General features: G+C 50.3%; 1 long non-coding RNA gene across 1 annotated transcript; it reads left to right on the top strand.

Moving 5' to 3' along the window:
• Positions 1 to 6,318: 6,318 nt before the first annotated feature.
• LOC119087924 lies at positions 6,319 to 18,834 on the top strand. Its single transcript, XR_005091471.1, has 5 exons — positions 6,319 to 6,417; positions 10,404 to 10,531; positions 10,791 to 10,981; positions 15,139 to 15,205; positions 16,894 to 18,834. It is a non-coding gene; the product is annotated as an uncharacterized LOC119087924 (long non-coding RNA).
• The last annotated feature ends 4,865 nt before the right edge of the window (positions 18,835 to 23,699 follow it).

Raw genomic sequence — 23,699 nt, 5'->3', positions numbered from 1 at the left:
CAGGCATCACTTGAAGAAAGACAGAGTTTGGCTGCATGGTCATGGGACACCCGTAGAGACTATTCATACTCTGCATGATTGGGACAGGGCCTTAAGAGAACGAAGAGTGGCCTGAGAAGTCCAGTCCTGTGTATGCCTGGTAAAGGAAGGGAGGGACACTCGGTACCATAGCCTCAGGGGGAGGCTGTAGGCTAGACCACTAGACCACTGCTCTGGACTAGTACAAGGAAGTATTCGTCAGGACTCCTGTGGTCCCATGTGATAGAGACTCAAAGAAAACAAACAAGTGAAGAGGGATGTCAACGTGAAGGGAGTGGAGGTGTGTGGTGGCTTCAGGTGCAGCTGGATCCAGGAGTCAACTCCCGGGCCTTTACTGACTCGATTCCCTTTCTCAGCTCTGGGTTGGCGTGGAAGAGAGGCAGAGGCAACCACAGGCACTGCTCCTGCCCTAATGGCAACGGTGCCAGCCTCCCCAAACCTGTTAGCAACCATCCCAGGACAGGCCGTGATGGGGCAAGGTCAAGTCACATGACCAACCCCCCCCCCCTTCCTCACCAGACAGGAATGGAGCAGGCCTGAGTCACGTGTCTATCCCGGGGCCCCCCAAAGAGTGTGGACTGAATACAGAGGGGAAGTGTCCTCGAAGTAGATTGGAATGCACGGTGAGTCAGAGGGAGGAACAAACACATGGGAAGGACCCGTGTCCATGACACAGACTCAGGACCTCATTTCAGAATCCTACTTCTAGGACAAATGTCCTTTGGGTGACTCTTCTTCTTCTTTTTCTTCTTCTTCTTCTTCTTTTTTTTTTTTTTGAGAAAGAAATGTGGATTGTATTCATTTATCGAACCAGATACATCAAGACACAGAGCTCATTAACAAGAAGGATGAGTGGGTGCATGGTACGGGTCTGAATGTTCGCACACTTGCCTCCTCTGTCTGCCCAAGGATTACTATACTCAGAATCGTCCACTCCCGGACGGTAACTGCTAATGCCTGATTTCTTGGGGGACTGTGCAGTCTGCTGTGATTGTGAGAAGAACAAGATCATTTTTTTTAATCAGCTTCCTCCACAGAAGCCTGTTTGCAGCCGGCCCAGACCTAGGAGGAAAACACCATTTAGCTTCGCCTCCCTAATCCCCACTGTGGGTCCCTAAATCACCAGATGTCGCTCAGCACCACTCAGCCAGAAAGGAGCAATGCTCCACAGTCATCCGCTCAGAGTTATGGTCCCTGTCACCTCCTGCTGATGGCTCCTTTAGGGTGAGAGGAGCGCAAGGCTTGAAGAGGGTGGCAGGACCCTGCCACTATGTGACTGTACCCCTGGGGGGTGGTCACTGCCCCTCCAAATCACCCCTGGCTGTACCCACTGTGTTTCTAACCCCTAACTCATGACCTTCTTATGTTCCCTGGAGATGACAGCCTTGATTCACAGCCTGACATCTTCTGTGTGGTTGATAAAAAATAAATGTCACCCAGTGTAATCACTGGGACTTGGCACCCGAAAGTCTAGGCTTTACACTGTCATAGACAGACAGACGGCCTGTCGGTTTTTCAGGTAGATCTGCCCTGTGGGGTTTTTCCCTTTGTCTATGAAGGGAGTGTGGAGGGCAGGCAGGCCAGCTAGCTTTCTCTTAGGCACATGAAACCCTGTGAACCTGGGAGAGGCTCAGTGCTCTCCTCTCCATGTTATTCTCTGGGTTTGTCCTGGCTTGTGCCTTGGGCTGAACCAGCTAGGAAGAATGAAGTCTACCCCAGGCCCTGTGAATGTGACCTGTGGTGATTACTTCCTGTGAATTGAAGCATCCCCCTTGCTTCCTAGAAGGAAGCTTGTTAGAATCCAGAAAGCAAAGGAAACTTTAAGGCCCAGGAAGCAATGGACCTGTAGGTGATTGGCAAGTCCTGGCCCTGCCATCACCACCACCACCACCACCACCACCACCACCACCAACGCACGCACGCACGCACGCACGCAGTTAGGTGAGCAGTAATGGTGTGTGTGTGTGTGTGTGTGTGTGTGTGTGTGTGTGTGTGTGTGTGTTGGAAGTGGGGGGGGGGAGCCTCTCAGACCTGCCTAGCTACCTCAAGCTGTGTAAGGAGCTCCAGACATGCAGGCTGGGGTGAGATGTTCAGTGATGCTTGTCTTAGTCGCCCATGCTCCTGGAAGTAACCCCAATACTCTCACTGGCTCACTAAGCTAGCCTCGTGTGGGATGATGGGGTCTGGGTGAACTGAGGATGTCTCACCTGGGTGAACAGGGTTTGGGGCTTATCTCCCTAGGATAAGCCGTGTCGCAGGACCATATTTGGAAAATAAGTCACTGCAGATATAAAGCAGAAGGTGCCCTCTTTCTGGATCAGCCAGGGACCCTCCATCTAGCAGCCAGAGTCTTCATGAGTCACAGAGGAGGCAGACAGGTAGAGGGGGTGGCCATGAGGGGACCATGAGACCAGAGCCTGGATGAAAACAGGGAAGACCACTCCTGGACCTGAATTTAGGGCCTCTGCTCCCTTTGATTTTCACTGGAGAGAGGGTGTCTGGTTAGGTGGTATTTTGATAACAAGTCCTATCTCTGGGAACTGGGCCCATTTCAATGAACTTCCGGGAATTTCGTATTGTTTTTAAGCAACAAAACAAAACAAAAATGATCAGGAAATGCTTGAGTCTCTCACCAAAGGAAAAGCTATTACAAGAATTCGTCTCACCTGGGGTTGTAGAAAGGGTCTACTGAGTGATGAATCGGGAGACTCAGTTTCCCCCACCTCCACCCCCAGCAGCCCCTGGTGACCCTGTCTGTGTCGTTCCCCTGGACTTCTGTCCCTGCAGTCCCCATGGTTTCCTTCACTGTGGTGGCTCTCCAGCTCACAGCATAGTGCTCAGTGTGTTCCGGTGTCCTCTCTAATTCTGTCCCCACTTCCATTTCGGCTTTCTGCCTCAAATCCTAGAGCCCTGTGGCTTCTGGAGAGCAAGGAACAAGGAGACAGGATAGAGAGGCCAGGCTGTTCAGGATATCAGCCTGACCCCGCTGGGGTTGGTGACTCGGTATCCCCTCTCCAGCCACATCCCGTCAGGAAGATGTGAAGGAGACACGGGCCCGGGGATAATCAGAGTTTGGAATGGGGGCCTGATTACCTGCCTGGGGAAACAGTGATTTATGGGTAACTCTGTCTCCTCCAAGGTTGGATGGGAGCTAATTTCCCGGCAGTCTTAAATCAATCCCCCACACGCCACGAGGAAACTCAGGGGCTGTCATGCGCCTCATGTAACCACCGACTTGATTAAAATGAGGGTGTTGAGGAGCCATGCCCACCCCCCTGCCAAGGCGGGGGCTCAGCAGGAGCTGGCAGCGCCATTTATCCCCGAGATGGCGGCAGCCCACACACGGCTCACTTAACTTCATGTTTGGCTGCTGATGGGATTTCATTTATAGATAATATAAACAGGTTGACAGGGCCCTAATTAACTGATTTGTGGTCCCCTGGGAACAAATGGTTATTAATATTCATCAACATTTGTCACACATAGGCAGATGCCTGGCCCCGACATGATCGTAATACGTCCTCCACTGGCCGCACCACAGTTCCTGATTTGTCTCTGGCCTATGGGCTCCAGAGAGCAGCAGCAGCCGCTAATGGCTCACTCCAGGAGACTGCCACTCTCCTGAAGGTCTTGATAGTGGCATTAATGCATGATTTGCCCATGACAGCAGGCCAGGTTTCCCATCATTCTCTTTTCTCACCAGGTGTCCTTGGCTCCACTTTCCACCTGTCCCTTCCTTGAATCTCCCCTCAGACAAATTTAGAACTTCCTCCTCCAGGAAGTCTTCTGGGACTGATCTCTGCTATCTTTTTAGGTGACATTATTTGCGGCTGTTTGGGGGTTTATATGCGGACGTGCTAATTGACTATTTCAGTTTGTTTTATCCAACAATTCTCTGCCTCATGAGCTTTTCTGAAAGTTAAGATCAAATATATTTCTTTCTTTGGAAGTAGAGTCTGGTTTTCTGCAGTCAGTTGTGCACAGTAAAAAATTAAATAGCCAGTTGGGCGGTGGTGGCGCACGCCTTCAATCCCAGCACTTGGGAGGCAGAGGCAGGTGGATCTCTGTGAGTTCGAGGCCAGCCTGGTCTACAGAGTGAGACCCAGGACAGGCACCAAAACTACACAGAGAAACCCTGTCTCAAAAAACCAAAAGAAAAAGAGAAAAGAAAATCAAATAACCCCCCATGCAGCAATGGTCGCAGCTGAAGGCCCTTCGGGGGGCGTGGGAGCCACTTACTGTCTCGCCTCGGGCCCATGAGGCAGGTGTGTGAGGGCAACTGAGGCCCAGTGGTGGACTACCAGGTGCCCAGGGAGGGGCGTGGCCAGCTGAGTTATTGACGGGCCCGGAAGTGCTCCATGTTTGGTGGCTCTGTGCACTAAAGCTGATCTTCCTGTGCTTCGTTCTCTGCGTGTCCTCAGTCAGTCTGTCTGCCGCAAGCTCACTGGGACCCTGAGCCCTGACCCTGCCTGTGCCCCTCTGAGGGTGCTTGGAAGGTTGACAACAAAGGCCACCTCTCCCCAGGCTCTGTGACCTTTGGAAGGTCAGCTGACATTTCTGAGCCAAAGGTTTTTTCTAGACTCCTGGTTGTTGCTGGAGGGCTTCTCTCCAGGTTCCCCAAGCCCCGCAGTCCCACAATCCACTTATAAAATAATCACTCAGACACTTATATCACTTATAAACTGTATGGCCGTGGCAGACTTCTTGCTAACTGTTCTTTTATCTTAAATTAACCCATTTTTATAAATCTATACCTTGCCACGTGGCTGGTGGCTTACTGGTGTCTTCACATGCTGCTTGTCCTGGCGGTGGCTGCAGTGTCTCCCCCCCAGCCTTCCGCTTCCCAGAATTCTCCTCTCTCCTTGTCCCACCTACTTCCTGGCTGGCCACCTACTTCCTGCCTGGTCACTGGCCATCAGTGTTTTATTTATATAGAATGATATCCACAGCACCTGGTTCTCAACCAGAGATCAATTTTTGCCCCCTCGGAGACTTCTGCCAAAGTCCTGAAACACCCCAACTTGGGAGGGGGAGGCTGGGCCTGCAGCCACCCAGCCGCCCACTAGACCAGGCTGCTGCAGGGACCCCCAGGCCCAGGCCAGCTGGATTGAGGTGAAGGGGTTCCTATCTAGGAAATCAAGATGTTTTAAAATACCGGACAGGGCTTGACGCTCTGCCCCAGCCCTACAGGGGTGGGCTAGTGTACCGCAGCTTGGGTCCTATCCCCACCACTGCAGAAGGAAGTAAACAAAGATTAAAACACCGATGAATACCCACACCTCTACCTCCCAGGCTGCACAAGACAGCTGAAGCACCACTCCCCCCCCCACTCCCCATCAGGCCCCATTCCCATCCCCTCCCCACCCCCATCCTCTCCCTGCCCCCCATCCCTCCCCCACCTATGTCTCTCGGGCACAGCCCCTCCTTCCTGCTAAGGTGTCCCACTGAGTCACATATTTCATCCCTGCATACATCTTAGCACGTGATGCAACGTAAGGTCGTTTATGTTACACAGATACGCTGAATAGGCCCTGGGGGTGTGGGTGGCTCAGTGGCAAAAGCGATTGCCTGCAAGGGCGAAGCTTAGAGTCTGGAACCCCATTACCCATGTAACTGCTGAGGGGAGGCATCTCCCCTGTGGTTCCAGCCTCATGAGACAGGCATGAGGCTCTCTGGAACAAGCTGCTCACCGTGGTTAGCCATACGGACCAGACCTGGGCTTGGCTGAGAGACCCTGCCTCACTGAACAAAATGGGAGAGTGATCGCTGGCTCCCCAACATCAGCCTCCTGCACATGCATGCACACGTGTGTTTACGCCCATGCAATCACATGCACACATACCCTACATACACGAAAATGGCCAAAGAAAATAGACAGAAAAACTAATAGAATGTTCTAAACATGTTGCGAAATAATGGCCAATCTGGGTGGATTCCTGCACTTCTTACTGCCTTTTCCTGTCATCCCTAGGGCACTGGCATGCAGCAGATGTGAAAGTGAGGCCCAGAGATGTCGGAGTGGTTTTTTCTAGGCCCTCAGCATGTTTGGACCATGATGGGCTCTCACTAAACTCCAGTCTTCAGGGTCAACTTCCAATTCCCCTCCTGAGTACCTGAGAGCGGCCTGATGCCACTTTCAAAGGACTTGAGCCGCAGGCATGCCTGGAGTTGGCCCTGGCCTCTCACCCGGGTTAATGACTGCTCTCTCCTGGGCTGGTGTCAAAAGCTTTCTATGACGTGTGTGTCTCTGCCCCAAATGGTCATTTTGTTTCATGGAGCTGCATGGGAGCGCTGCGGTGGAGAGAGCGTTGGAGCTGGCCCCAAAGGCACGGGTCCTTTAAGGCTGCCCCCTCCAGAGAGCTGGCTCTGCACGGGAAGGTAATTTGGCGGCCACTCTCCTGTACCTCTTTGATCCTCGTGAAAAAAGGTTAAAAGGAAAGCGATTTCGGAGAAAATGACCTACATGATTAGGTGAAATGGCTTCTAGCTCCAGCTGAGAGGCGGCAGCCAGAGGCTGCTGGGTTGGCGGGGGAGGGGAGGCCGGGGGAGGGGAGCCTGGAGTGGACCTGCGGCTGGGACCCCAGGAGGAATCTCAAGGTGGGGACAGCAGAGGAGACCCCCTACTCCCACCCCCACCCCGCTCTTCCTTTCTGCTCTGTATAAACAGGACAGTCTCACAGACTAAACCACCAAGCTCTACAATGCTGTTGAAAAGTCTTTTCTGTCTTGATCCTGCAACAGCTGTTTGCAATAATTTTGGATTTTTTTTCCCTCTTTTGCTTTTTTTTAAATTTTATGAGACAGGACCTCACTATATAACCTAGGCAAGCCTGAAATTCACAATCCTCCTGCCTCAGCCTCCTGAGTGATGGGATTAGAGGCACATACCACCACGCTAGCCTTGCTTCCAACTCTTTCCTTAGCAGGTTGGTATTTAAGTAGCCTACTTGTAAGCAGCCCCCTTGTCCTCCAAACCTAAGCAGGTGGCCAAGGAGACATACACAGAGGGTGCTAGGTAAGAAGACAGAGGGTGTGCACCCCAGCAGCCACTTTGAGCCCGTGAAGCATCCGTAGTCCGTTCTGCTGGCGTGGACCTTCCACATGTGCCCTGGATGCTGCCAGATTGCCTCCCCCCCCCCAAGTCCAGTGAAGCTTTATTATTCCAGCCATTGTCCTAACTTCTCTTATGACCAGCCAAGCAACTGTGAGTTGGAATGATAACAGGGCAGATGCAAGGCTCTGGCTTCCTGGCGGTGGTTATTTACCTCCCAGAGCAGCTTGAAGCTAAGAGACTATTGAAGTCCCTTAACTCTCTCTTTATTTTATTTTTATGTGTGTGCCTGAGGCTATGTCTGTGTTACACATGTGCAGTTACCAGCAGAAGCTAGAAGAGCCCCGTGGGTCCTCTGAAGCTGGAGTCACAGGTAGTCACGAGCTGTCCGATGTGAGGACTTGCCTGCTCAGTTTTCTCTCCAGCACCATTAACTCTCTTTTTACTCCAGGCACCCTGCTGGCCAGCGAGCTCTGTCCTTGCTGTGGCCAGAGAGTGTTATGATTCCAGCAGATGAGCCCATGGGTCTCCCCACCCCCAATCTCCCGTGACACCATCACAGGACTGGAAGCTTGCCTTCACAGTGCCGCGCTGGGGACTAGGGAAGCCTCGTCGCGAGGCGATAAAGCCATACTATAAGGACAACTGGGTGGTGACATGGTACTGTATGCACAATGGGGTGCATACTCTCATGCATGCCCCCTCAACATTCCCAGCAGCATTCGCTGGGGTTCTATAACCATAGCCAAGTGCCTTTCCAATGACGCAGCACTGTCCCGCTGGGAAGCTAATGGGACCTCTCAGGCTGCCAAGTCACACTCAGGAGCTGGCTACCTTCCAGTCCCTTGGAACGCGTAGATGAGTTGAACCCAATTCCCCAGTATCACGAAAACCTGAAGCAGAGAGGAAATGTGTGCATGGCTGTGTCCCGGGCTACATCCACTGACGCTTGGAGTCAGCCACCACAGGGAGCAGGCCACACATGGTGCCCACTCGGATCCTGGGATTTGAGAATGTGCGGCTCTGTTGTCTGTCCACTACCAGCCCCAAGTCCAATGTGAGTCCAAAGACTGAACTTCAAAGACAATGAAAGACTATTCCAGAATGTTCTAGAAACCTTGGTTTGTGGTGACTTAATTAGACTGCTGCATTTCCGCATTTCCAGCTGTTCTGCCCTTCTGGATGGGAACATGTGCCTGTCGGCCTCAGTGCGCTGCAGGGAGGGAGGCTGTTAGTAACTGGTCACCCTCCCTCCCTCCCTCCCTCCCAACCTCCCTGCCGTCCCACCCGCTGGACCCTCAGTTCTTGGTATCCCTGACTGGAATCCTAATTAAAGTCATGCACAGTGTGAGTTTTTAAAACTCATCTTTTAGGAGTGGGCATCTTTATTAAATCGGGGTGGGGGGGTATGTAAACAGCGTCTTTATTGTTAGAAAACTGAAGAGGGAAGAGCTCGTGGACACAGGAAGAAACTGGACCCTTGAAGCCGATAGCGGGTCATATTTGGAAAATAATGGTTCAAGGCCACTGTTGACAGAACCACGTGTGTGTGTGTGTGTGTGTGTGAGAGAGAGAGAGAGAGAGAGAGAGAGAGAGAGAGAGAGAGAGAGAGAGAGAGAGAGAGGAATTGTGGAAAGGATGTTTAGCAGGAGGTCCATCTTCTGAACCAGGGTGTGTGTGACTCAGCCCTGTCCACTTCAGTCCCGGTATACACAGCAGAGCTCCAGAACCACACACACACACACACACACACACACACACACACACACACACACACACACGGAAAAAACAACCTTTTTGTTTTCAAGATTTATTTTAGAGGCTGGAGAGATGGCTTGGCAGTTAAGAGCACTGGCCGCCCTTCCAGGGGACCTGGGTTCCATTCTCTGTGTCTATACGGCAGCCCACAAGCATCTGTAACTTTAGTTGTGGGGGAGTTGACACCCTCTCCTGGTTTCTGTAGGCATCAGGCATATACATGGTACACAGACATGTGTGCAAATGGAACCCCCACATACATACACAAAATAAAATGAATAAGTTTTGTTTGTTTGTTTTTCGAGACAGGGTTTCTCTGTGTAGCTTTGGAGCCTTTCCTAGAACTTGCTCTATAGACCAGGCTGACCTCGAACTCACAGAGATCCGCCTGCCTCTGCCTCTCAAGTGCTGGGATTAGAGGCGTGCACCACCACTGCCTGGCTAAGATTTATTTTTAATCTGTGTATGCTATGTGTCTTTGTGTAGGTGTGTACACATGAATGCACGTGCTCAGAGACCAGAAGAGGGCATCAGATTCTCTGGAGCCAGAGGTACAGGAGGTTGAGAGTTGCCTGATGTGAGTGCTGGGAACCAAACTCCAGCCTTCAAAAGAGCAAGAGACATTTTTAACTCCTGAACATCTCTCCAGCTCCCACCCCTCTCCATTTTGTACAGCTGAAACATTGTGCCTGTTGATGAATGGGTCCCCACCTCCCTCCCACCCCCCCAAACCTCCGCTGACCCGCTTCCACACTCTGTTTCTATGAGGGGCTGTTTAACATCGCCCGGGAGTGTGAACAGGCAGTGAGTCTGTGGCAATCTTATTCTCATTGTCTGTGCTTTGTCCTCGTGGTGTATTGCAGTGTTTTGTTTTTCCTTTAAGGATGAATAGTTTTCTACTGTCCACACCACACCATGTTCTTTAAACAGGTCCATCCATCAGTGGACATTTGGGCTGTTCCCTCCCCTTTTAATGGATGTGGTGGGAGTGTTAAGACTTTTTGTGATCCAGATTTCAGGTGTTTTTTCTTTTTCTTTCTTTCTTTCTTTCTTTCTTTCTTTCTTTCTTTCTTTCTTTCTTTCTCTCTCTCTCTCTCTCTCTCTCTCTCTCTCTCTCTCTCTCTCTCTTCTTTTCTTTCTTTTTTTTTTGAAATAAATAACCCAGACATGGAATAGCTGGTTCAGATAACACTTTTTTTGCATATTCAAACAATTTAATTCCCAAAACAAGCAATTTTAGCTAAATACTTACACACATTTTTAGAAGGTTGCTAATAAACAAAGATTATAGGCAGTTTTGAAGCCAGACTTGAAAGCCAAGATAAGGACACTCCTACTTTTCTTAATAGAGTATCTTTTATTCCTTGACAATTCCATACACACAAACGACGCATCTTGCTCCCTTCCTTGCCTCCCCCAACCCCAGGTTCTCCCTACATATCCCCCGACCCCTCCCCCAGCTTCACGCTCTCTCCTCTTTTAAATTAGTAACCAGCTGAGTGTAAGGGGGCTGCCCGAAGTGCTGACTGATGCTTTCCACCTTGACCTTCTACAGCTGCAGTGAGTTCGTGAATGCAATGGCCGAGCCGTGTCCAGAAGACAACCTCTCAGTGTCACCCCGCCCTCCAGCCCTTCATTCTTCCTGCCTCTCTGCTACAATGTTCCCTGAGCCTTGGGCAGTAGGTAAGATGTTCCTGAGCCTTGGGCAGCGGGTGAGATGTTCCCTGACCCTTGGGCAGTGGGTGAGATGTTCCTGAGCCTTGGGCAGCGGGTGAGATGTTCCCTGACCTTGGGCAGCGGTGAGATGTTCCCTGACCTTGGGCAGTGGGTGAGATGTTCCCTGATCCTTGGGCAGTGGGTGAGATGTTCCCTGACCTTGGGCAGTAGGTGAGATGTTCCCTGACCTTGGGCAGCAGGTGAGATGTTCTGACATCCCATTTAGGGCTGAGCACTCAGGAGCCACTTATTCTCAGCACTTTGACCACTCAGGAGTCTCAGCATTAACTGCTGACCACCGGGAGAGAAGATTCTCCAGCCATGGTTGAGGGCAGCACTAATTTATGGAATGGATTCTGGCCCAGCTGCGTTAGGTTGAAAGCTGAAGTTCTCAGATCCAGGTCCCATGTAGTGGAGGTGAGTGACAGCTGCCCCTGTCAGCAGCTGAAGTGTGTTCGGGAACTCTCTGAAGCAATTCTTGTAACTTACCTCCTGGTCCATAGATGGAGCCTTCAGCTTGGCCCTGATACTCCTACTTTTTAAATTTTTTTGATGTTATGTATATGAGTATTTGTCTGCATGTCTATAAATACAGTTTATATGCCAGTGCCCCAGGAAGCCAGAAGAGGGTGCCAGATCCCCTGGAATTGAAATTGCAGATGGTTGTACGATGCCATGTAGCTAAGTGCTGGGAATTGAACCTGGGTCCTCTAGAGGAAGAGCAGTCAGTGCTCTTAACGGCCAAGCCATCTCTTGGCCCCTGATAGTTCTATTTATAATTGCCAAGGTATGGCTTTCTTCCTCTAAGTATTTACATGACTGTCCCGTCACCATTTTGGAGTAGGGATTGCCGTGGCCCGTTAGCCCTGCTAACAGATTGAGCAGCCCAGTATGGTGTTGGTCAGGTCTGTGGTAAAGGCAATGGAGCTACTGATACTTTGTAGCAGATGGGGATGGCCATACGATCCTTGACAGGTCTTGGGTTTGTGGTTCAGGGAAGACACTGAGACAGATTGTCCTTATTAGTAAAAAGATTTTAAAAATATTTTTGTTTATGTGGCTTTTTGTGTGTGAGTGTATGCCACATGTGTGCAGGGGCCCTTCATAATAAATATGCCCAACACACTAGAAATAGAGGGAAATTAACTCCATATAGTAATGACTATAAATAAAAACCTCAGTTAATTAGTTGTCAATGTGGAAAACCAAAAGCTTTTTCTCTCAGATCATGCAAGGATGCCCACACTTAGCACTGCCCTTCAACTGGTCACTAGGCAGCCTAGCCAAAGCAAGGAAGGGAGGAGGAGGAGGAGGAGGAGGAGGAGGAGGAGGAGGAGAAGTCAGCAAAAACGTGTTTCTATTTGCTTATCCTGTCATCTTCTACACTCAAATCTCTGAGGACTTTGAAAAAGAAAGGAAATGAAATCCGTTAGAACTAAGACACGAATCCAGCAAACTTGCAGAACACAAACACAGTGAAGGCTGGCTGCATTTGTCCATGAGCTGCCTGAAAAGGAAATTAGGGAAACGGTGTCATTTTCAAGCAGAGAGCCCAGACATGAATCCACACATATACATACCATCAGCGGATTTTCCCCCTGAAGCTGCCAAGTCTACACATCATGGAGGGGACAAGTCTTCAAACAATGTTGGGAAAACCAGACCCAGTGTGCTGAGGGAATAGATTAGGGCCTTCCTTCACACGCATGAAAATCAATTCCAAATGCATTACAGACTTGTGGACACGAGGCCTAAACATGTAAATACAGAGAAGAATACACAGGCTGGTCATTAGCCAGTAGCTTTGGTGGTGGTGGTGGTGGTGGTGGTAGTGGTGGTGGTGGTGGTGGTGGTGGTGGTGGTGGTCGTGGTGGTGGTCGTGGTGGTGGGTGTATTTATTTATTTTTAATATGACATAAATGCACAGGCAAACACAGAAAAAATAGACAGATGCATAGCCAAGAAATAATAATTAAAGTAAAAAGACAACCTACTAAGTATATAGAATATTTACAAATTATCCATCTGATACAGGATCCATTTCTAAAACATGTAACAAAGTTCTACAACCTAATATTAAAACCAAGCCAACCAACCAAACAAACAAAAGAAACCTAAAAACTCCCAAACCAAATATCAAATAGGAAGGGCTTGAGTAGACATTTCTCCAAAGAAGCACACCCGTCACTAGCTGAACAGCCCTTGGGAAAGGTGTGGGCATGAGCAGGGCACTTGTGCCCCATCAGTTCCTCCATGGACCCTCTGTCCTGGGTACGCCCATCTGCAGTTGCCAGGACAGCACCATGAAGAGACGGAGCCTGGCAGGAACAACCACAGTCCTCTCAGGTCTGCCTCCCTGGGCCAGGGGGCAAAGCCTGTGATGGAAGGCTGGATGGCCACAGGTTCCTGTCATGTAAGCTAGCTGACACAGTAAACTGGCCTCAGAGAGCGTTGAAGGCGGGATTTCCTGTCCTGGAACAAACCAACAGCAAAGAAGATGGGGTGGGGGTCTCAAACTCTGTGCTGCTGTTGTTGTTTACCCCGACTCTGTAAAGTCCAGATTTAAAGGCAGAGGTCCATTTAGAAAGGAAGGGAGGGAGGGAGGGAGGGAGGGAGGAAAAAGAAAGAAAGAAAGAGAGAGAGAGAGAGAGAGAGAGAGAGAGAGAGAGAGAAAGAGAAAGAAAGAAAGAAAGAAAGAAAGAAAGAAAGAAAGAAAGAAAGAAAGAAAGAAAGAAAGAAAGAAAGAAAGAAAGAAAGAAAGAAGGAAGGAAAAGTCTTCTTAGCAAAACAATTGGTGTGTAGTAGTTCTTTTAGAGCAGATACTACCATGGGCTTTTCAATCCCTGAGCCCAGTCAGCATCTGCCGCTCTGGAGTCCCATGGGGGGTGGGTCTTGAAGGTGATGGTCACAGGCTACTCTCCTGTGTAGTTGGTGGCTGTGCTCTTAGGACTCCAGGCTGGGGAATCCACTTAGAGCTGCAGGCTGTCCACAGATCGTGACACCTCCCCATGGCTGCCTGGTTCTGCGCGGACATCAAGAGTCTCGGAGCTGAGACATATCCATCCTCTCCTCTCCTTCCTTCTCTGTGCATGGTGACGTGCATGTGTGAGGGTGGACAGCCTCGGGTGTCAGGCCTTGCCACTTGTGGTTTGTCTCTGCATCCCGGGTTAGCTGCCCACAAGTTTTCCCTATTCTATCCCCGCCTCCTGTCTCTTTGTAGGACTGCTGGGATTATATTGTTTGCTGGCATCGCATCTGGGTGGTAGGGATCTGAACTCGGGTCCTCATGCACAGCAACTGCTTTCTTAGCCCACCTTGGGGTCATGCTTTCAGACCAATTCACTTTTCAGTTACACCCAGGTACTGTGTTGGCTTGGATCTGAAATCCCTCTAAGGCCTTGCTTGGGTCAAAGGTTTAGTCCCCAAGGTGATGCTGCTGGGAAGCAATAGAACCTCTAAGGGGTGGAGCCTGGAGGGAGGTTTCGGGTCATTGGCAGGGTGGGGTGCCCTTAAAGGGGATTGTGGGGCTCTGGTTTCTTCTTTTGCTTCCTGGCCACCATGCAGAGAGCAGCTTACTCATAATGCAACCCAGAGAGGCGGGGCCACCTGAATAGGAACTGAAACTTCCAGAACGGTGGACTCAAATAAACCTCTCTCTCACTAGGGCCATGGTCATGGGTATGTTTGCCGTTCACAGAAAGCTAACTAATGCAGATACCAAAAAAATAAAATAAATAACAAACACTCTACCCATGTACCCACGCACCCACGCACCCATGCATGAGTATAATTCAGTAAAGTTTGGTAAATGAGAATCCTTACAGACGTGATGATTAATGACAAGGTCTGAGGCTTAGGAGAGACTAGAACTTGGGACTATGGCAGATGGGAACCACCGGCCTATGGCTGGTAGATAGAGCCACAGTGAGGAGCCCAGAGTGAGGGCTGAGACCTGGATCATCTGTTTGGAGGCCGTGGGTGTGGTCATTACCTTTGTGTTGATGTGACAAAACCTGGCAGAAACAACTTAGCGAAGAAAGGATCTACTTTGGGGGATCTCAGTCCATCATGGCAGGGAAGGAAGATGTGGCCGAGCCGCTCTTGGCAGTGGGAATGTATGGCAGAGGCTGTTCACATCACAGTGGACCCAGAAGCAAAGAACAATAGGAATCAGTTGGAGTAATGGGCCACAGCCCTTCCCCCACATAGTGGCTGACGTTCTCAAGCTAGACTCCATTCCCCAAGAGTCTCCAGAACCTCTCAAAATACCACCACCAGTCACGGACCAAGCATTCAAACCTCAAGCCTGAGGGGGTGGTTCAGATTTAGACTGTGGCAGTGAGCAAATACAGACTTGAATAATTCTTTTCCACATGACAGATCTGCTGTCGGGATGCTGTGAGGTCATAGCCTAGCTCAGCTCCTGCACTTCCAAAGTCAGCTTGGAAAATAAGCTCCATCCATGTGGCAATATGGCCCCCAAGCACTGCTCATGGGGGATTTTCTTTCCACTCTTCTGAGCATTCGTTTCCTTTTAGGAAAACAATTCTTATTTTAATTTTTCCATGTTTCAGATGCAGCTGTCGCCATGGTCTCTGGGAGCCTGAACAGAGGAGGCGACACGTGACAGATCTTACGGAGGTAGGGGACGAGGGGTAGGAAACAGAAACTGTGGCCTGGTCCCCAGGAAGATCGGGGAGGAAAGCCAGAGCAGAGAGTTGGAGAGGATTGTCAGGAGGGTTGGAAGGGTCTGTGGGCTGCTGACCCTTCTATCTCCTAAAATCTTCACAAGTAACACCAAAAACAAAAAGAAGGGTAGGGGACGGCGCCATGGGTAAAGTGCTTGCGGCACAAACATGGAGACCTGAGTTCTGATCTCCAGCACCCATGTTAAAGCCAAGTGTGGCCATGTGTGCTTGCAGTCCACACACTGGGGGTAGAAAGGATGCCAAGGACTCGCTGGCCAGCCAGTCTAGCCAAAACAGGGAGCTCCAGGTGAGTGAGTGACCCTGTCAAGACACTCTGACCTCCACAAACACCTCCATGAACAAGTGCACTGCATACACACGTGCCCACGCACACACAAAACCATGCATGCACACACAAGAGGAGGAGGAAGAGAAAAGAAACTCAGAGAGAGGGCCATGGCATGATAGGAAACGGCATCATGGAGTCAGGGATGATGTTGGCAGGAGGGGCATGTCTAACTCTCGCTGAATTCCGTCTAGTCAGTGCGGGGCAAAGATCAGTGGAAGGTTCTGAGCCAAAGAACCCACTGTGCTTAGACAGTAACAGGAGGCCAGGATTGGGGCTGGGCTGGAGCGTAGACGTGAGAAGCCCATGAGCAGCTCATTGTAAAAACTAAGTGGCTCCAGCCAGTGGAGAGGGCAGGAGGGTGCTGGCTTTGTCACAGCGGCTGAAGATGGGACCTACACAACTTCCTGGAGGGGAGATGTCAAAGGTGGCTCCCGGGTGAGGTGCCACAGCACTGGACACGTGAGTCAGTAGTTCTGCAGGATCCACGTATTTAGATAAGATGACCAACCAGTCTGGGAGGCTGTAACAAAACGCCATTCCTAGAGCAGTTTATGAACTCCAGAAATGTATTTACTTCTTTTTATCAGTGTCAAGGCTGCAGAGGCCAAGGTCCAGATGCCAGTGGAGTCAGAGTTAGGGAGGCCCTTTCTGGACCCCAGGTGGTACCATCTCTGTAGATTTTTGTAGTGGCGGCAGGTGACCAAGTTCCCTTGTACCTCTTTCATAAGGGCACACATGCCATTTCCTGAGGGAGCCCCACTTGCCAGTGCCCCTCCGAACACCGCCACTTTGGGGCAGGATTTCAGTCTGCGCATTGGGGGAGAACACAGTGGAGGCCAAGTATTTCATCTGCCCACTCCTGACATGCATTCAGGGGCTCGGGGCTCAAGAGAAGCACATGTGGGCACTGTCAGCATGTAGGGCCATTTAAATCCTTGAAGATTTCCCGGGGAGAGAACAGCTGGTGTCAGCCCCACGCCCACTGTGTGACCTACACAAGGCCATCCTGACCCCAGCCCCACGCCCACTGTGACCTACACAAGGTCATCCTGACCCCAACCCCACGCCCACTGTGTGACCTACACAAGGCCATCCTGACCCCAGCCCCATGCCCACTGTGTGATCCCAGCCCCATGCTCACTGTGTGACCTACACAAGGCCATCCTGACCCCAGCCCCACGCCCACTGTGTGATCTACACAAGGCCATCCTGACCCCAGTCCCACACCCACGGTGTGATCCTAGGCAAGGTCATTCTAACTCCAGCCTCTCTGATGGTTTGTATACTGATAGACTGGAACAGCTGCTCTCCAACATCCTGTGCTGATCTGTAATCTACAAAGCAGGACTTCAGGCTGGATTGACCTCTGTCGAGGAAGAGTAACTACCCACAGACCAGCATGATCCTACCAGAGTGAGACCTGGATCAGATGGGCCATCCCAGGACTGGCCAGCCCTGGTGAACCTGCCACAAGACACTGGAGGTCCCCATATCCCCCAAGCTGCCAGGCTGGGACCACCAGCAATCAAGCCCCTGGCCACATTTAGTTTTCTACAACATGAAACTTGGGACCATTAGGAACCAGTCCAGTGGGATGCCTCAGCTGGGAAGTCTGGCAGCCTCCAGGGCCCCATGGCTGGGAAACTTGTGACTTTACAACCAGAGTCAAATCCCTGTGACTTCAACAAGAACTTTCTGCAGAGTATCCTTCCTCATCACAGGGCATGCCCAAGTTATTGCCACCTGTGAGTAACGCCTTGGACACAAGAAGGCTGGTGTCCATGGAGGTGGGGTAGACTTCCACACTGGTAAGACAGTCTTTCTAGTTGATGTCTTTGAAGAAGGGCTATGGAACATGGAGGAAGCCTGTTTCCAGGCCAGGCAGAACATCCATGGAGACAGAAAATGACACAGGCACCAGAACATATTGAAGAGGTTTGTTGAGTTGGACTGAGGATTCCTGCAGCCACGGTCAGAGTGAGGGGGACTCCCCCCCCCAACAAGGTCAGGGTGAGGAGGACTCCCCGCCCCCAACAAGGTCAGGGTGAACCTACCAGGTCGTGCCAACAAGACCAGCGCAAACACACTTCTCTGTGAGTGATGGGTGTGGTGATTAGGAATACAAAATCGAGGACACACTCCCTTGGCTGGAACCCTGCCTCTCTTCATTTTTCATCCGTGTCACCTTGGACAAGAGACACAGCCTTTCTATGTCTAGAACCTTCATTTGAAAAATGAACTCACGCATGCAGAAGCCAGAACACATGGTACCGCACAGGGCCTGCTGCTCTGACGACTTGGCTGCATTCCAGATTTTTTTCCTGCTCTTTGAACAACTGCCCGGAACACATCTGGAATCAGACTCCATAGGCACATGTTAAGAACTCAGCCCGTGAAGAGCGCAGCTCTCCCCTCGCCTCAGCCATGAGATAAAGTCAGGGTGACTACAGTGTGGGCAGCTCAGGGCTGGCAACAGAAGACTTTAAAACCACAACGCAGAGCCAAGATACAGCTTGTAACTCGGCGAGTGAACAAGGAGCCAAGTGGTGTTTGGGGTGGTGCCAGGAAAGTGTCAGGAACCAGGGTATGATAAAGGACAGACACTCAGGCAGGCAGGGGTGCAATGGGAATGTGAGATCACCTGCTGTCCTTGGAAAACCCAGGAGAATCCACTAGGCTCTCAGTCCAATCTACACACATTTGGGGACCTATATCAGCCAATTATAACACCCATGCAAAAAGCATGAAAAGAAACCCCAGAAGTTTCTGGAGAAGAAAGGGATGTAGGCAGAGTCCATTGACCAAACTTGGCCTTGATGTTGGGATAGAAAGAAATCAGTGGACAGTGCACCAATTCACAAATGAATGAACCCTACGATTAAGAATATGTAGTTGTCATTGTTTGGAATCATCAGGGAGACACACTCCTGGTGTGACTCTGTGTATGTTTTACTGAGGAGGAAAAATCTACTCCAAATGCAGGCAAGTACCATCCATTGTCAGAGGACTCCCAGTAAAGTCAGAGTCAAGAAGATTCCTAGAGGGTCAGAGTGAGCAGGGAGCTCAGCAAGATTGTGCTGATGAGACCAACCCATGTACCTGCACATGGCCCCTTTATGAAATGGTGGGTGTGGTGATTAAGAATTCAAAACTGGCTGAGTGGTAGTGGCACACGCCTTTAAACCCAGCACTTGGGATGCAAAGGTGGGTGGATCTCTATGAGTTCTAGGAGCCAGAGCTATAACACAGAGAAACCCTGTCTTAAAAAACAAGCAAACAAAAGAATTCAAAACTGAAGCTGGGTGGTGATGGTGCACTCCTTTAATCCCAGCACTCGGGAGGCAGAGGCAGGTAAGCTTCTGAGTTCGAGGCCAACCTAGTCTACAGAATGAGTTCCAGGACAGCCAGGGCTACACAGAAAAACCCTATCTCAAAAAACAAGCAAGAAAGAAAGAAAGAAAGAAAAAATTCATAACTGGAGACAGAATGAACCACAAAATTCGCAAAAGGAGTAAGCAATCTGGGCAGACACATTTGTCTCTCTCCACTTCCTGACTGGGTGCAATGTGGCCAGCTACCTCATGCTTCTGTGGCCACATCTAGAACCACTTTCAATGGCATGCCTTCCCCACTGTGATGGACTACACCTCCTGCAGCTGTGAGCCCAGATAAACCCTCCCTTTCATAAGTTGCTTTTGTAGGGATTTTTGACACAGAAATGAGAGCAATAACTTTAACATGACTGTCCTACCCCGAAGAGATCAAACCCAAATTCAATAGCTAATAGATCACTTGGGTATGATCACAGCAAGTCATTGAGGTCCAGATGAACAAAGTTTGAAAAGAGAAGAATGAAAGAAAGGGGTACATAGCACATTCCTTGTGAAGAAGAGAGGACTGGTTGACCAGATGTTTATTTCCTTCATCTCCAATCTCTAGCATGTGATGTTCCAAGAAGATGTCATGAAGAAAAAGGTCTAAAGGGAGTGTGAAAAATTAAGTCATAACCGTTATTTTGCAAAACAAAATAAATGATAAATGTAGTCAGGTGCTCTCACACATAGGATTATAATAACAAAAGTAAGGAGTTGATTTGGAGCCAAGAAAAATTGACAAAAGTTCAAACCCATATAGAGGTAGGTTTGATGATATCATAATATTCAGAGGATGGTAGATTATGGGGGGAAAATTGGACTTCAGAACATAGTGGAGAAGCATAATGTTCTACACAATCCAATCCATATCTTATTATGTATATCAGAATAAACTCCAGATGTACTGGTAAATTAAATGTAGAAATCATCAAAGTCCCAGAAGAGAGTAAATGAATATTTACATAATATTGTGGGGTTTGTAAACATAAATATGGAAAACACAAAGGAAAAGTTTGCTGAATGTAAAACCAAAACTGAAGAGCCTCCTTTAATTCCATCTTAAATGAATTCTTTCTTCACACTGCAGACTTACTTCAAGCGACATTTCTGGCATTCATTCATTCATTCATTCATTCATTCACTTTTGGTGATTCATTCCCAGGCAGGTATTTTTTAGGAAAGGAAATCACACACTTATTCACGTCAGGGTCTTCTATTTAGGGACGGATTGACTACCACAGACAGTGTCCTCACTGCAGTGAGAGGTATCCTGTGGGACCCCATGCTGCTGGGCATGAAGAGTTATCCCTCTCACTGTTATAGGGTGGAGTCAACCCAGTGACAGTCAGGGACTTCTGTCACCAGAAGTCATACCCAGGTCAGCAGCAATGACCGCAAAGCACCCTCCCCAGATCACAGATTCACTACAGGACATACTGCACAACAAAGCCTGTTCTCCACCCCCAGGACAGGAAATCGATGGTCACCATGCCCAGGGCAGATGGCTGATTTATAGGCTGCTGGCGTTGTCCTCCACTGAGGAACCTTCCTCAAAAACACAGCCCTCTCCCATGGCCAGGCAGCCTGAGACCATTTGTATGTGTCACTGTGTTCATGTAGGGAACAGATGGGAAGCCTTCTGTAGGGGACATGGTGTACATCATTGCATTTCTCGAGGGGACAGCGGGGACTGTTCCAATGAGCCAGCTTCCTAGGACCAGCCCCAGCAGCATTCGGGACGGGAGAAGGAGGTGTCGGGCAAGCACCAGCACACAGCTCTAACTGCACCTTGCAACTCTCACAAGACCTTGCAGCCCCAAGCAAGTCCAGTTTCCTGATGCATCCTTATGACCTTCTTGAAATGTATCTGTGCTGTATCTTTATATAGACTAGGTCACGTGATGCAGAATTTACACACTTGCTCTCTGCAGCGACCTTAAAGAGTGAGAAGCCCCGCTTTGTTCTTTGGAACTGAGTGCTCTCTCCCTTCAGGACCCCTGTCCTGATGTCTGTCCTAATGCTCACCCTGTCCGGGGTCTCATGGTGACTGCCTATGGCCCTGAGCCTAGAACTCTGCTAATAAAGCTCCTCTGTAAGAGTGATTTCGTCTCAACTCCCTCTCTATGGATCCAGCATTTGTCTTATTTGTAGCTAAAGGAAGGGAAAGCAGATCAAAGCCCGGCTCCTCCAGCTGCCAGGAGGGAGACCCAGGCAAGGTTAGCCAATGTCCCTGTGCCTGGGCTCTGGGCTCTCTAAAGTAGAGGAGTTCATGATGAGCTGCCTCTGGGAGATGGCTACATGAGTCAGGACACCAGCACTTCCACCGGCCTGTGTTCCCCTCGATATCGCAAGCTTGTTTTTATTAAGTCATGCCATGCTTGCTGGTGTCAGGGACCTCCCTGCTGCTGTACCCAACCTGGAAGGCCTTCCCATGCAACTCCACTGTCACCTCTGACCTGTCACATGAAAGTGGCTGGTCCCAGGAGAGCGCCCACTGCCTCTCTGTGGAGGGCTTACCACCCTCAGAAAAATGTCTATACTGACATTGTCTTGTCACAGGCCAGCCATTGAGAGATGAGGGGAAGAGTGTTGCCTAGTGTTTCTTGGTCATGGCCTCATTTGCCTGAGTAGCACTTGTTGGTTGGAGTGGAACTTTCTGGACTCTTTCTCTGTCCTCTGGGTCAGCTGCACCTTCTGGGTCCCAAGTCAATATCTTAGCCAACTTCATACAGAAGCTCACTGATCTCATACAGGTGTCTGGGCAGTTCAGGGACCAGGTGCCTCAGCTCCTTCTGCCAACAGCTAGCTGTTCCTCATCCACAGACTCAAGATGTCTACCACATCCAGATTTCCACTGTAGGAAATGGACAACACAAAGGGAGGGCCCCAGCCCAAAGTTCCAGGGACAACTTCTGTTCGCTCTGATTGGTCAGATTCTGGCCACAAGACCATTCTCAACTCCAGGAAGCTGAGAAATGTGCTGCTCATCTGAGCATCTCTACAGCCCGCTGGAGTTCTGGAATGTGATTGGTTACTAGGAGGGAGAAGACGGAAATTAAAGACAGAATGATCTAGACCATCCATCATCACTCCATCCCCCACTACAAAGTCCAGGCACTTGTGACCAAAAAAGTGAATGACTGCCCAGGAAAAGGGTTCTGGGTGCCTGGCTCCTGCTTTGTGTGTGTGTGTGGTGTGTGTGTGTGTGTGTGTGGTATGTGTGGGGTGTGTGTGTGTGGTGTGTGTGGTGTGTATATGTGTGTGGTGTATGTGTGAGGTGTGTGTGGTGTGGTTTGTGTGTATGTGTGTGTGTGTGGTGTGTGTGGTGTGGTGTGTGTGTATATGTGTGTGTGTGGTATGTGGTGTGTGTGTGTGGTGTGTGTGTGTGTGGTGTGGTGTGTGTGTGGTGTATGTGTGAGGTGTGTGTGTGTGTGTGTGTGTGTGTGTATGTGTGGTGTGTGGGTGTGTGTGTAGAGGGGTTGAGCTGCCCCTATGTGCCTGTTTCTGCTCCCTTCAGCCACCTCCCCCAGCCCTTGTGTTCCTGCTGGAGGTAGGGGAGTCAGAGGACAAGTGATGTCCCCTCCCAGATGCAGAAGTGTCCCTATCCCTAGCCACCTGGCCTGTATTTCCTTCCCAGCGACAGACTGGAAGGCCAGCTCTGTCCCAGCCAGATGGGTGCCATGCCAGGCATGCCACACTCCTCTCTGCTGGGTCACAGGGTTGGCACCAACTCTGTAAGACTGCTGCTTGCCGGGGATGTCCACTCTGCCAAGTGACAGCACATTGGCCATAGACAGCATAGTGCCATCTCCGTTTCCCTAGGGCCACATCCAGCTGCAGGCCGGGGCAGGTGGCAGCAGTCGTGAGGAGGTCTGCACTTGGTTGCCCGAGAATAGTTAGTTTGAGCAATGGCAGGTCTGCGGGGATCCCTTTCCACTCCTCTGCCCAGCTTTCTCCCTAGAAACCCAAGAGGGGGTGGTTTCTACTGTCCACTTGTCTCTGGACGCAGTAACTGGGGCTCCCTGGTCCAGGGTGTTCTGAGGGGAAGGAGCATATGGAGCAGGCTTCCCGCTTCCACCTGCCTTCCACACAGTTCCCATTTGGGTAGCCGCAGTTGGCTTTTCCTCTGCAGAATTACCTACACCTCAGGATATTTAGTCCACATGTGGACATGTGGCCAACCAGAAGATTCCATTCCCCTAGGCAGTGTGGAATGAAAGGTGGTCACATGACTACACCAGGCCACTGAAAGCTGGCACTGAGACTTAGGCCAGAGTTCTGAGGGATGCGCTTTCAGGGAGGAAGGTGCTTTTCCTGACTTGTGATGCCGTAGGATGCTTTGGGGCTCCTGGTCAGTACCTCAGGCCTCACAGGAGAAAGCCTGCCTACAAATGGAGCCAAAAGAAAGGCAGAGGGTGGACTGAGAAAGGGGATGCCCATCTCTGCCCAAACTCTGCTTTATCCCATGACATTTGCTGAACGCGAGCCAGCGGGTTCTTCCGTGTCCAGCACCCATTAAAACAGTGTTTCTTAGCGTGAAAAGACCTCTGCCTGCTTCCGGCTCTTCTTCCCTAACATGCAGCATGGCCCCAAAAAGCAGGGACCGGGTCCACCCCAGCCTTAGGGAGGTCACAGTTCCCATGGCTGTGGCATTTCCTGCCAATTCCAAACCAACCCGGCTGAGTCCTCTCTCCTTCCCCTCACACTCATCCCAGTCTGGCCTC

The sequence above is a fragment of the Peromyscus leucopus genome, chromosome 4, assembly GCF_004664715.2.
Source record: "Peromyscus leucopus breed LL Stock chromosome 4, UCI_PerLeu_2.1, whole genome shotgun sequence".
In the NCBI taxonomy this organism is placed as follows: Eukaryota; Metazoa; Chordata; class Mammalia; order Rodentia; family Cricetidae; genus Peromyscus; species Peromyscus leucopus.
The sequence above is the reverse complement of the archived record's forward strand: the minus strand, read 5'-3'. Positions and strand labels throughout refer to the sequence as shown.